Here is a 12,619-nt window from a genome sequence, read left to right as displayed (position 1 = left end):
GCCTCTTGCTGAACCTGATGCTCGTTTTCAGTTGAAGGCCCCTGGGAAAAAGGGTCAAAAGATAGCTCCTGGAGGGCTCTAGCTCAGCCATTTTCAACCACTGTGCCATGGCACACCGATGTGCCGCAAATGGTCTGCAGGTGTGCCACGGGAGTTTAGGGGAGGGTCATTTATTAGTAAGGCCATTGGGGGATGTGAGGCCCCCCACAAACAGCATGTTGTGCCTTGTCAATTGTCAAAAACCCGATAGCGTGCCTTGACAATTTTAGTACCTTGTCGGTGTGCCATGAGATGAAAAAGGTTGAAAGTTTTTCTGCTCTAGCTGATGCCGTATGAGTGGTCCCAGAGCTCTGCTCTCTTCTACTTCTCCTCCACACTCCCCTGTATCTGGCACCCAAATTATCAGCGATAGCTATGCTCCTGGCTTTTACAGCTAATATAGATACTGTCTCTCCTCTCCATCAATGACCATCCCTACTGTGGCTGTGTCATCAGAGAGAGCAGAATTCTCCCCCCCCACAGGATGCAGTAGTAGCCTTTTCAGCACAGTTACATCAGTGGGGGGAGGAAGGATTGGGCCGTTAAAGGGATCAACCTGTAGCAGACACACCAAAAAATGCTGCTCCCTAGAATTAAAGAGGAACACTGATATTTTTGTGCAAGTAACCATCAAGAATAACACACCAATGCCCCTCTTTGGGGGATTATTTTTCTGCACCTGAATCATTAAAATCAAGGAGTAGGAGTGCTATAATTTTATTCAGAACAATGAACTTGGCTTTCCCAAATACATTTGCAGGAGTGAACAGGCAAATTGCAAGATGAGATAATATCTCCATCACCGATTTATTATCGTATTGAGAGTCAGCCTGCCTTCCTGACTGGCAAGTTCTGGCATTGAGACTCCTCCTTAGGGTAGCTGGAGAGTGACCTGGGGATCAATGCACAGGCCTCCCTTTCATTGGCTTACTGGGTCAGTGACTGAAGGGAGAGGGGATTGGTAGATTTCCACTGCCACCATCCCAGACAGGTGGGCATGTTTGGGAAAAGTCTCCCCTCCTTGGAGAACACAAAATGCATATTTAAATCCAAAAAGCAACAATGAACACAGAACATGGAACATACTAGAAATGGACCAACCTCTTGAGTTCCCAGTGAACATCACCTGGTCAGGTAAGGATTAAAAAGATAGCCAGTTCGTTAACAACCCAAAAGAATTAAACAAAATGGAGAACAAGAGGTGATGAGAAGTACGACAAGGAGCCCAGTGTGTGTGTGTGTGTCTGTGTGTATTTTAAGTCCAGCAAAAGGGCAGGTAACCTCAGTGGTGCTCCTGGGGGGATAGGTGGGGGCAAAGGCCCCAGGCTCCACACCTGTGGGGCCTGCCTTGCTCACTGCGCTGTGTCCCCGGGTGTTACAAAAGCTTTCTACAGCCTCTTGAGCACCGTTAAACAGTACTAGTTTAACTTTGTTTGGTTTTCATCATTTAAGGGTAGGGGGCAGCATGTTGTGGTCCTGTGCCCTGGGCTGGCACAGGGGCCAGGTCCACAACTGGGTAACAAGTTCCTTGGTAAGTGTGACTTTTGTTCACGCTGTCCTTTTCCCCATACGAAGGCAGAGATGAGATCTCTGTTTCCTCCTGGATCTTCAAAGGCACCAAAATGTTCTCTGCATCTCCAAAGGCACTGGGGTGTTTGTTTTGGGGGGGGGGGGGGCTGTTTAATTAGGTGTAAGCCCCGCTTGTGCAGTTGAAGGGACTTTGCTAAGGTAGTTTAGCAGAGTTTTAAATAAATAACGAATACCCAGGGCGTCTCTGTGAAGCTGTGACAATCGTATGACGGTTTGCTTGGTTCACAAAGGCACTTGGTACGTCCTCGGTAAAACAAGCAGTCTCAGGTTAATGCTTAGACCGCCTTGAACTGCAGCCGAAGGTGGGGATCTCCCTTAGCAGTATGGAATTTCCTCGTGGAACAGATCGACACCTCTCAAGCGCTGCCCTGAAAATAGGGCAAGGATTGGGATCCTTGGAGGGAAGCAGGCTATGAAGCCATGCAGCTATGGGCTCTCCAAAGCTTGGGGGGCAGCTATGAAGCCATCTAGCTATGGGCTGTCCAATGCACAGGAGGGTGGCAGCTGTCACTGGCTCTGAGTGGGGGGAGAAGAGGGTCTTCTATTTATTTGAGGGGGGGAGGGAGAGAGAGTGAGGGATTGTGCCATCAAAGCAAACAGGAAGTTTATGCTTGTACGTAATTCCCCTCGGCAAATTGTCTCCTGAAATAAAATGGAACATTGTTTGAGTCAATTCATCTGCTTTTTCCGCCCCCCCCCCCAAGAAAAGGCAAAAGTACAAGTTAATGGAACTCAAATGGGTCCCCTATGTATTTTAAATCCTTCCAAAAGGGGTGAGATTGTTACGGCTGAGCTGCTGCGTGGGTCCAACCGTCACCTTTTCCCTGGTGAAAATTGAATAATTGATGTAATTTGAGCAGCACCCAGGATTTGTAGCGATATTGGAACACAAGAGATAAAAGGGGGACGTAATCAGAAGCCGATCGCACACCTGTCTTTAATATGCATCTTAATTCTGTTCCTCTCTTACGGCAGGCGGGCAGGCGTGTGGGGGGAGCGGTGCCATTTGAAGTATGGGCTGGAAAAGCACTTAATGAGCAGGCAAAAGAAAGCCAGCAGGACGGGTAAATGGGAGCCCATCTTCATAAATAAGATGCAAGGAATTTTCACCCGACTCAGCAGAAGCTGTGAGTTGGGAGAGCGGGTAATTATTTAAATGTAAAAATCATTATAATACCAAATCGTTTGCAAGGAAATTGATTCCCTTGCTGTGCCGTTGGATGCTGGAGGAGGGCAGAGGGGCTTGTGCGCATTAAGGCCACTTGCACCTCTCCGTTGTCCTCTCGGTCGTCACGGGGCAACCACTAGCCTCACCTTCTTTGCTTCTGAAGGGCACGTTCTGCTGAACCTGGAAATGGTCCACCCTTTGCAGCTTCTGCGTCTCAGGAATGGACTGATTGAGCCGTGCAGCCGTTTGGTTGCAATGGTGGAGATGTGGAAGGCCAGCAGGAACGTACAGAGTGGCCATTGCTCAGTGTCAGAGCACTCTGCTTTGCAGGCAGAAGGTCCCAAGTTCAATCGTGCTTGGATGGTGTCTTCCGTTCAGGTCGAATAACACCCTTCTCTGTCTACAACCCTGAGAGCCGCTGCAGCGTACAGTCAATAGTGAGCTGAACAAAGGAATGGCCTGACTCAACAGGTGGCCTCCTCTGTACCTGTGCTTCAGATTAGCCCTGTGAATGATTCAGTGTGTCGAGACCTCAGGTAGCCTGCTGCTACCTAAGTATCTGAATCTAGTCCAGGAGGGTGCATTCAGCTACTCATTCTTCTCTGCATCAGAAACCCAACGAAGCTAAGCAGGGTCAGGCCTGGTTAGTACTTGGATGGGAGATCGCCTGGGAATATCAGGTGCTGTAGGCTTATACCATAGTCTTTCCAGACTGAAGGTTGCCAGCCATCTCCCTATACTGAACACTATCTCCCGATCTTGTCTGATCTCGGAAGCTAAGCAGGGTCAGGCCTGGTTAGTACTTGGATGGGAGACCGCCTGGGAATATTGGGTGCTGTAGGCTTCTACCATAGTCTTTTGAGACTGAAGGTTGCCAACCATCTCCCTATACTGAACACTATCTCCCGATCTTGTCTGATCTGGGAAGCTAAGCAGGGTCAGGCCTGGTCAGTACTTGGATGGGAGACCGCCTGGGAATACCGGGTGCTGTAGGCTTCTACCATAGTCTTTCCAGACTGAAGGTTGCCAACCATGAGTAGCAAGGTGGGGCCAGGTGTCAGAACTTACTTAAACCGACATCTGGGCCCACCTCGCTAGCTCACAAAGCTGGGTTTCTGCTGCAAGATGCTAGTCATGATGGTTATGTGGAACCTCCACTTTCAGAAACAGTAAGCTGCTGAAATACCAGTTGGGGAGGGCAATAGCGAGTGAGTGAAGGCTCTTTGTGCCTTGCTGGGGGGCTTCCTGGCTGCATCAGGTTGGCTACTGTTGGGAAGTGGATGCTGGACTAGCTAGACCTTCATCCTGATCCAGGATTGCTATTATGTCTTTGTTAGTAGCATGACAGCTAGGAATGGATCCTCCATGTGCAGAAGCTGTTTATCTCTGAGTACTAGATACTGGGGGATAGGGGAGGGATGTTGCCTTCACAGCCCGATTGTGAGCCCCCGAGGCATGTTTTTGGTGACTCTGAGCCCCCTGATCTAACCTGGCAGGGATCTTTAGAACACAAACCTGTGAATTTGATTTACAGAGTGTAGGTGTCACATTTCATGCATTGTCATGCTGCGCTGAACACTATCAGGAGAGGTGAATAAGTGCAGGACAAACTCCCCCCCCCCCCCAGTATAAGTAGCTTCCATTGTTCCCATTTCTGCAGAATTTATCTTTCATGCCTGACAATGGCAAAGAAACTTTCTGCAGCTTCTGTCCAAGGGAAGATTCACACTGCCTTGGAGAAATCATTGCCTTTCTGGCACATAACTGATCTCTCCTTTCTCTTGATGCTTCAGGCCTCACTGGTCCTAGATCACTGGACTGTCCACAGGCAAAGGCCAAGGGCAGGCTGTTTGCTTTGGGGAGGCCGATACCATTTCAGAAGTAGCACTTCCTATGTGCCTACTCAGTGCCAAAAGCTCTCCCTGCTTGTTGCCTCAACAGCCCTACAGGTTTCTAAGACTCCCTCCCCGAAAGGGCTGCTGAACTCCTAATGCTTAGGGATTTTCACCGCATCACACAATGAGATTCTTCTTGCAAAGCTACCCAGAAAGGCAGCCGCCTCACACTCCGTCTCGCAAAGGCCACAGGGCCTATGTTTTGCCCTTCTGAAAAATACTCCAGTGCTCCCCACCACTAGGTTTCCTATGACTTTTCATAGAACTGATGAAATGCATTGTAAAACTCATAAAAACCGGCGTATTAACAACACAGTCCTGGAACGTGCTGGAATCCCTAGCATGTATGCACTGCTGAAACAGAGACGCCTGCGTTGGCTCGGTCATGTCGTGAGAATGGATGATGGCCGGATCCCAAAGGATCTCCTCTATGGAGAACTCGTGCAAGGAAAGCGCCCTACAGGTAGACCACAGCTGCGATACAAGGACATCTGCAAGAGGGATCTGAAGGCCTTAGGAGTGGACCTCAACAGGTGGGAAACCCTGGCCTCTGAGCGGCCCACTTGGAGGCAGGCTGTGCAGCATGGCCTTTCCCAGTTTGAAGAGACACTTGGCCAACAATCTGAGGCTAAGAGGCAAAGAAGGAAGGCCCATAGCCAGGGAGACAGACCAGGGACAGACTGCACTTGCTCCCGGTGTGGAAGGGATTGTCACTCCGAAATCGGCCTTTTCAGCCAAACTAGAAGCTGTTCCAGAACCACTATTCAGAGCGTGATACCAGAGTCTTTCGAGACTGAAGGTTGCCAACAACAAGTTTCATATCTGAAAGCTTCCGTCTTACACATCTCTACATGCAAAGTCCAAACTTGGAAATTAAGGACATGCTTCCTGCTTCCCCCTCCCCCATCCTCCCTCCTCCCCCAACTTTCTTGGGGTGGATCCTCTGGACTTGCTAGGATCCAGCTAGAGGTGAGCAAATTATCAGAGTATTTCAGCAAGAGGCAGAACTTGAAAGACTGAGCCAGTCTTATCGCTCTTTGATTATGTCTTGACATTTTTGCAGAGTCCTGACCGGGTGGAGTGGGCGATCTGTGGAGCCTGCAGGCTAATCCCCACAAGGTCTGAAGAACAGCACGGCACCCACTCTCAAAGCCTGCTGCTGCAGGGACAGTTTGTTCATGTGCCCTTCACTCTTCTCCAGACAATGGTGGTGTCGATTTAAGCAGTCGTGAACTTTTGTGAATTTGGTATCCACGGCAAGGCCAAATTGGAGAAGTGCAGAGGCGGCGGAGATAGCTCTAAGCCCAGCTGGATCAACATAATCCCAGGTGCAAGGCTGCTTGTTCCTTGTCAACCAATTAGCAGCATCTCTCCTTGCTTTGCTTGCTTTCTGTCTGATTACAGCATCTCCCTGGGAGATGTTTAACTCTTCCGGCTCTCCTGGAAAATCCAGAAGCTGAGGACTCATTCAGCGCCAGGCAAATTCTGCAGATGGGCTGTGGATCTAAGAACACGGGCCAGCTTGGCTGTTTTGCTGAACATTGCCCAGCTCAGCCAGAGAAGGACGGAGCTTACATCAGGGAGGTGCACCCCAGAATCCCCTGCAAGGCTGTCGTGGAGCTAGCCTCCCTTTGACGGCTGGCAAAATGTTGAGGACCAGGCCTGCGTGCCGGTGGATGGATATCAAAAGTCACAGGGACACAATACTGATTTCCAGCAAATCCCTGATAGTCCAAATTGGCAGATCAGGGAGAAGTAGAGGCAACAGGGAGAGCACATTTCAATTCTTGACTTGGAGTCCTTCTCTGCATCCCACAGACCTCTGTTGGAAGGGGGTGCAAAGAGAACCTTCTCTGGGGTCACACCAGGCTTAGGAGTTCCCTTCCCAAAGGGAAATTCATCTTGCTTCCTCCCTGATGGCCCTTCACTGCTGCTTTCAGAAAGTTTTGCTTTGGAGGCTTTTCGCCTGCTGGTCTGACAAGATCCATGTTGCTTATATATTCTGCCAGATTGTTTTTGATCGGTCTGTTTGCTCTTGTGGCTCTGTTACGGCCTCTGCGGTTAGAAGACAGGCCTGATCCAGCAGAGCACGTCTTAGGGTCTCACAGCCTTGCGGGGCCAGCAGCGCACCAGGCCTGCTGGTCAGACCTGCAGCAGTTCCTGCTTTACTGATAAGGGTGGCAAGAGCACGTTTGCCTCACGCGTTCACGAAAGCTACTGAACAGATGCCCTTCAATTTGGTTTCAATAAGAAGCCCTGGAAAATCTCCTTTGCAAGTAATTGGGTAAGTTTTCCTGCCACTTCCAATTTGACACAGGAACTTTCTTTTCTCCCTACAAGCAAAAGCACAAACGGTGACCAAACTTGTAGAACCAAACGAGATTCATTTATTATCAGAGGGTCTCCCCAGATACCTCTCTCTCTCTCTCTCTCTCTCTCTCTCTCTCTCTCTCCAGTGCGGAGAGGAGACTTGAGGAGTTTTTCTATGGATGATTGAGAATTAAAATACAGAAACTCTGCTTGCTTTCAGGTGATGGAAACCTCTGATGCTGCCAACATTGCAGCTACCTACATTTGATGTGCTTTGCAGAGTATGGGAAAGACCCGGGTGCAACAGGAGATGGCAAACGGGTGTGATGGCAAACAAAGCCTGGGAAGACCTGAGCTACCCTGACTCTCAGGATGGGGTGCAGCACATAAAACTTATTACTTTTTATTAATCTAGTTTTAACAATGCATATCCCACCTTTCCCAGTTTCAAGCAGGCACGAGGTGGCTAACCAAGTGTTGAAAGAAAAAACAGGAAACGGAACATTAAAAGCCATAAAACAATGCTAAGAGCAGTTGCAGCAAACAGATTCACTGACACTCACGGATTTTGGACACTATGAAACATAAAGAACCTTTCGAGCAACATATGAAGGAAAGCACGCAAGTTGGCAACCTTCGGTCTCGAAAGACTCTGGTATCGCGCTCTGGATGGTGGTTCTGGCACAGCGTCTAGTGTGGCTGAAAAGGCCAATTCGGGAGTGACAATCCCTTCCGCACCGGGAGCAAGTACAGTCTGTCCCTGGTCTGTCTCCCTGGCTGTGGGCCTTCCTTCTTTGCCTCTTTGCCTCAGACTGTTGGCCAAGAGTCTCTTCAAACTGGGAAAGGCCATGCTGCACAGCCTGCCTCCAAGCGGGCCGCTCAGAGGCCAGCGTTTCCCACCTGTTGAGGTCCACTCCTAAGGCCTTCAGATCCCTCTTGCAGATGTCCTTGTATCGCAGCTGTGGTCTACCTGTAGGGCGCATTCCTTGCACGAGTTCTCCATAGAGGAGATCCTTTGGGATCCGAAGGAAAGCAAGTGCTGAATAAAAGGATCATAATGTAGCCGAGAGCTGAGAGGTGGAGACCAAGGGGCACAGTGACGCGTTCGATCCTTTCTTGACTTTAGCCTCAGCATCTGTTTCCTTTCCTTCCAGCCTGCAAGCGAGGCTGCGTCATACTGAAGAAGAGGGTTCCCTAGAACCTATGCAGAGTGCCTTAGGAGGCATTACGGCCAGACCTTGAGTCTGAAGCTGCAGTTTGTCAACAGGTGCAACCCCCCACACTGCTGGGTTTTGGAGAAGATGCACTGAGCACTTGTCAGAAAGTACGTCCTCTTCTTGGCACATTATTGTTGCCTCTTTCCATTGTCCGCGCATCAAAAAAAAGGGCTCTTTCAAAATTTAGCTTCTAATACCCAGCTCTCCGGCAGTTCTGTCAATCAGCCCTTGTCAGAATCCATCTCCACATTCGCTTGTCGATGGCAGGAGCTTTTTTTTTGTCTTTCCTTTCTTTTTTGGAAAGCAAAATTTGATAGAAATCTGCAACACGCCCAGCCTTCACAATAGAAGGAAGAAGACTCTCTCATGCCCGTCAATCAGGCGTGCTTAATCTCTTGCAGCTGCCAGGCGCTTGGGAAGTGGGCCAAGCAGGACTCGGGATCTTAACAGCGGCCCTGTGGGTGGCGCCTTCATCTTCTGGGACACTTGTCCTGCAATTGCCATTTTCCAGCAAACATTATTCTGACAGACTGCTCTTGAACATGGAGGCTTCACTTAACCTGGTAACCCGAGCCAGTGGCCCTCTCCTTCTCTTGTGGCCGCCAATTCCACAAGTCGTGTGAATAATTCTTTTATTTTATCTGTCCTGAATCTATTGCCCATTGATTGAGTTTTGAGAAAGGGAGAAAAGTTCCCACTGCCCACTTTCTGTGCCCCACACCAACTTTTTTGGAAGGTACTGGAGCTCAAACTGGGTTGGAATCCATATTGTCTGGCCTAGAAGACCTGTGGGTGGGTGTGGATTTGAGTGGGTGGATGTGAAAGAGAAATGCTCTCTGCACACACTCAGAGACATCCCTCTTAGTGCATGACATTTGTGCTGTTGAAAGAGAGGATCAAAGGCTTAACCCAAAAGTCACCTGATAGTATTTTCAGTACATGTTACAGGAGTATTGTGCAAATGGATCACCTTTTGGTGAAGTTTCCGTGCAAGGGTCAGCGGCATCTGTGGGCAGGTGAGCCCCCTTTAAATGTTGGTGCATATATATGGCTGGCTTCTTGTGAATCTGCACTGCTGTTTCACTTTTCTCCTCCCTCCCTCCCACCCACAGCATTTTTGGAGCAGGAATATGGAAATTAGGCTCGCACTTTCTGCCAGGCCTGAGGTCTGAGGCAGGAAACCTTAGAGTTTATTATCGAAGGGTCTCCCCAGACGCCTGCTAGACGTGCTTCCTTCAGGCACAGTTTGCAAATATAGGTTATTAAATTGATTTTCCCCTTGCTTCTTCCATGCTCAATGAACATTAAAATTAAAGTTCTGCTTAGTTTCTCTTTAGGTCAGGGGGTGAGGGAGCCTGAGGGTGGGTGGAGGAGGAGGGATCTGGGCGCATGTGCGCGTGCTCAGAGTTGCAGTGCCATGATTTTGCGGAGAACAGGGTCACTGAGGAGAAGCTGCCTTGTTTTTCACAAGCCTGTCCTTCAGGATGTGCTGGCCTGACCCAGCTGAAAGTCCTCCAACAAGATGCTCCCCACAAGTGGACTTCATTGCCTGTCACTTCTGCCCTGGCTAATTTGGGCTATAAGCAAAACGGGTTTTGGGGCTTGATGGGAAAAGTAGCACTGCGGCAGCACAACTTCCCCAAGCGGCAAGAAGGTTCTTGGGGCACTGCAAACTGGGTCTTGGCGTCTTTTGGAGGAGAAGGCGCTCAAGGCTTCTGGTGGTTTTGCAATAGTTACTTTATGTACAAGTATACAAGATCAGGCCACGTGTGTACGTTTAGTAGAGGAACTCCTGCCTCTCGGGACCCACTTCCAACCCTTTTGCAAACAGTTGCCTGCAATGAATTGGAGCTGTGCGTGACTTCTGGGGAGGGTGTTGAATGGATCTGACGATGGGCTGGGACAGGTTCTTTTTCTGATTAGCTTGGTGGGAGACTTCATACCTCCTTCTTGGGCAGGCACATCCCTTACTGTGGCGTTTGGGCCTCTTCTGCCTGGGAAAGAGGCGCCTGAGGGGGGACATGATTGAGACATACAAAATTATGCAGGGGATGGACAGAGTGGATAGGGAGATGCTCTTTACACTCTCATATCACACCAGAACCAGGGGACATCCACTAAAATTGAGTGTTGGGCGGGTTAGGACAGACAAAAGAAAATATTCCTTTACTCAGCGTGTGGTTGGTCTGTGGAACTCCTTGCCACAGGATGTGGTGACGGCATCTGGCCTGGACGCCTTTAAAAGGGGATTGGACACGTTTCTGGAGGAAAAATCCATTACGGGTTACAAGCCATGATGTGTATGCGCAACCTCCTGATTTTAGAAATGGGTTATGTCGGAATGCCAGATGCAAGGGAGGGCACCAGGATGAGGTCTCTTGTTATCAGGTGTGCTCCCTGGGGCATTTGGTGGGCCGCTGTGAGATACAGGAAGCTGGACTAGATGGGCCTATGGCCTGATCCAGTGGGGCTGTTCTTATGTTCTTAACTACAATTCCCAGGAAGCCTTGCAGGTCTCTTGTTATCTGGTGTGCTCCCTGGGGCATTTGGTGGGCTGCTGTGAGATACAGGAAGCTGGACTAGATGGGCCTATGGCCTGATCCAGTGGGGCTGTTCTTATGTCCCAGCGTCATGCCTGCACTGAGGGAAGACTTTGCCATTCCCTGTGTCTTTGCCTAGGCTTCACCTTGGATAACTTTGACAGATGAAAAAACAAAGAACCTCCCTCCTTTGCCACAATATTCCTCTAGGATCAACTTGTTGGCACCTGTGTTGCAAAGTGGGGAGGGGGGGACAGTTTGAGTTGCCGTGATCTTCTGTCAACCACTCCTCTCATCAGAGTGCCCAGAAAAGTCCAATTCCATGACTTAACCAAATGGAGCAAAGAGGCACATCCAGGCTGAGCTGCTACCATCCTTGTTCATGGAAAGGAAGTGCCCACTTTTCGGCTATTCGGTGGTTGAATTGCTGACTCCCTATAACACAGGGCATGAGTGGGGCTTCACCTCCGCTCAGGAAGTTGCTGCGGTGGGTGCAGAACCTCTACCCTACATAATGCTGCAGTAGTGATAGATGGGTCAGATGTCTTTGGAAATCAGCATATATATATATATATATATATATATATATATATATATATACACACACACACACACACACACACATATTCCAGGAAGTGGCGGCTGAGATCTGAAAGTTGCAGGATCTGCTTCCTGTTCCTATATCCTCCCCTCCCGCAAAAGAGAGTTTTGAATGATGGTTTCTCTGCAGATGATTTATGCATGCAGAGGGACATTTTCTGAAGGCAATCCAGCAGAGAGGGAATCCAGCAGGAGGCAAGCAGGAACTTTCTTGAAGTTGGTGCTGGGCATTTTAACAGTGTTCTCCAGAAGCACCATCTGGGGAGTGCAATAAGGAAGCTAATAGATCTGGGTTGTTTTTTTTTCTGAATTCTCTGGACTATCTAGTGCTTCTTAAAAATCCATCAAACTGTTAGCCACCCTACAAGCCTGCCTCCTGGCCACGGGAAGTCCTGTTCAGTTCACTTCTAGCTGCTTCAGGTAAAATCACAAATGCCCCCTTTGCTCTGCAAATGGCCTGGGGTCCATCCTGATTCTCCCTATTCCACAGTGGCTGCAGTTCTCCACCGCTTAGGGTGGTATTTACTGAGCCCTCAGTGGTAAATAACGAGACAAAAGACTCTCCGAAAGTTCTGAAAAGCCACATTTCGCCAAGCAGCCTCCAGGCACTGTTTGTGGAGACAGGTTATTAAATTGATTTTTTTTCCCCTCCCTCCCTTTTTACATGCTCAATGAACATTAAAATTAAAGTTCGACTGAGTCTCCCAGTGGGGTGAGGAGGCACTTTGTGGGATTGTGTGTGCTTGGAATGCAATGAGAGGAGTTTGTCCGAGCCAAGCAGGAGATGCACCAAGGGTTTCTTGCTGCCTCGGCTCCTCTGGGGAACGCTCCGAGGCGGGGGGGGCTGAGTTTTCTCAACAACAGCTGGATCTCCTGGCCTATGAACCAGTGAGCATGTGGGCTCCCTCTTGAGCGGTGCCCAAACCAGCCTCCTTTGACCCACGGCTGTCTGCTGTCTGTTTTATTTATGAATTAAATAAATAAATTCCAAAAAGGGTTTCAAGGTGGCTGACAGGAAGAATGCTTAATTCCCAATTACTTAAAACCAAAGCAAATTTTTAAAAAATAGAAGCAGGAATGACACCTGCTGAAATATGCTGAAGAGGTGAAGTCCGTGCCGGAGACTGTTCCACAAACGGGACTCTCGCTGTAAAGGCTTGTCGTTCCATCACCACCAAACTCCTCTCTGGCACACGGATCAGGGCCTCAGAAGCAGACGTATCAATGAGTGGTCAGATCCATGTGGGTGTGAACATCGGC

Source organism: Tiliqua scincoides, chromosome 14, assembly GCF_035046505.1.
Source record: "Tiliqua scincoides isolate rTilSci1 chromosome 14, rTilSci1.hap2, whole genome shotgun sequence".
Classification (NCBI taxonomy): domain Eukaryota; kingdom Metazoa; phylum Chordata; class Lepidosauria; order Squamata; family Scincidae; genus Tiliqua; species Tiliqua scincoides.
This window is presented reverse-complemented; position numbering follows the sequence as displayed.